A 2249-nucleotide genomic window follows, 5' to 3' on the forward strand; every position below is an offset into this window, starting at 1 on the left:
GAAGGGGAAGGGGGAGGGGGGAAAGAGGTGGTGGTGATGGTGGAGGGCACTTAAGGGGAAGAGCACTGGGTGTTGTATGGAAAACAATTTGACAATAAAATATTATGGAAAAAAAATAAAAAATTAAATTAAAAAAAAAGAAATATGTAATGTATAAAATCAAGTTCCCTGTAAGTTAACCTGAAGTGATCATTGCTTAGAGCACAATTACTCTGTAAAAACAGTATTATATATTTTAACTTTTTTTACCCAATTTGCCTTTGGTATCTTTTAGTTTTTAGCATTTAAAAAGATTGGGCATATAAAAATTTAAATTCCCAAATGTGGACATTGGGTTTCCCACTTCAAGTAAACAATGTTTCTTTGTGTATGTTTGATATTTGTGTAAATATTTCTACATGAATAATTCCAAGAAACTCAGTTGCTGAATCCGGGGGTATGGACTTAGTAATTTTAAAAAGTCTTGCTTTTCTAAAATATACAAAGTAAGAATGCCTGTATTTTCACATACTTTCCAATACTGAATATGACCAATCTTTCTGTCTTTAGTAATGTGAACACCTTAAGAGAGGTTTGTTATTGTTTTAATTTAAATTCTTTGTGAACTTGGGGACCTTTTCACATTACTGTCTATTAATATTTGTGTTCTATAAATGTGTACTTAAGTTTGCTAATTTTTCTTTTGGCTTGTTGATATTTCTCTCTCTCTTTTTTTTTTCTTTTTTGTAAGAGGTCTGTGTGTTTTAGGAAAACCAGCCCTGTGTCTTTTAGATGGGTGGCATATGTTACTTTGAGTTCAGTTTTTGTTTTCTATGTTTGAAATTCCATATTTTAACATCACTGGTTCCATTCATCTTTCCCTTTATGAGTTTTCAGTTGTATTTATGGTTTCATATTCATGCTCAGAACCCTCCCCACTCCAAGGTAGTAACAGCTTTTGAACCTATCTCCCTGCCTCTGCCCTTGTCCAATCCTTTCACTTACAAGTTTATTTTTAACACGTTAGTCTTTTCAGTACCTGTATCTGAACCTGTTACTTCTCTGCTCAGTGGCTTCCCGAGAGTAAAAAACAAGATCCTTGAACTCACCCAAGACCCTCATATGTCTCTCTCTCTCTCTACTCCCAACACCATTTTCTTCCCTTAGCTCTGGAGACACAAACCTCCTCCCTGTGCCTCTAATATTCCAAACTCACCACTCCAACCTGTGCATTTTCTATCCTCTCCCTGAAACAGCTTTACCCCTGATGACACACTCACTCAGCTCCCTCAATCTTTGCTTAAATACCAATGTATTAGTGAGGTCTTCTGTGACTACCTACTTAAAACTGCATTACAGGTTTCTCCCTCCAAACTTCATATTTCCTTTATTTTCTCTTTGGCACTAGTATCCACCATCTAATACACTATACATTTTTCTCATTTTTTTAAATTGCCTGCCTCCCTCCCTTGTCTGTACAAGCACACACACTAAATTATGAAATCCATGAAGGCAAGGTCATTATTTTCCTTTATAGTTAACAGCTTCCAGAACAGTGACTGGCATAGTAGGTGAATAATCAGTGTTTAGGTAACAAAGGGAAAGGGGGATCTATGTATTTCTAACCCAACAGGCTACCAAACATCAAAATACTTTACAAGACTGTGTCGACAAATATAGGTAAACCAGAATATCTCTAGTAGCTTCTATGACTGGTAATTTGGCAGCAGCAAAAGTACTAACACCCCTCCTCTGTACTTCAGTAATTCTACTTCTAGCAACATATACTATGGAAATGCCCTTACACATGAGACAAAGTATGTTTACAGTAACTTATTGCAGCCGCATTTGTACAATAAAAATTAGAAACAACCTACATGACTATCAATGGGGAATTTGTAATAAACGACGGCACAGGCAAACAACTGAGTACAATACAGTTGTTTAAATGTTTACAATCTCCAGTATTAGTTGGTAGGAGGAGACAAGCGAGGGGGGACACGCACGGCCGATGTGTCTACGCACCCGTGCGCGTTTCCCGAAAAACACTGTCAAACTAGATGCTGGAGAACACTTACTCTTTTTAAATAGTGAACTATGTGACTGCATTATTTTCTCATACCACGTACTTAATAAGTGAACCTAAGAATTCTTGAGAGGGGAAAAAGTCTAAAAGCACAGGGAGCACGCGGCCGCTCCCCGCGCCGGCCAGGCGGCCCGCCCGGTCCTCCCAGGACGGCCGGCAGGGGGAGCGCGGCCGCCGCCACCGA

At 38.6% G+C, this 2249-nt stretch overlaps 1 protein-coding gene across 1 annotated transcript in view; it reads right to left on the reverse strand.

Annotated features, from left to right (window-relative positions):
• The window catches only part of LOC115296468 (zinc finger protein 850-like), a 62828-nt gene that overhangs the window by 43410 nt on the left and 17169 nt on the right, over positions 1–2249 (reverse strand). The gene's annotated exons all lie outside the window — the stretch shown is intronic.

This window comes from Suricata suricatta, chromosome 7, assembly GCF_006229205.1.
Source record: "Suricata suricatta isolate VVHF042 chromosome 7, meerkat_22Aug2017_6uvM2_HiC, whole genome shotgun sequence".
Classification (NCBI taxonomy): domain Eukaryota; kingdom Metazoa; phylum Chordata; class Mammalia; order Carnivora; family Herpestidae; genus Suricata; species Suricata suricatta.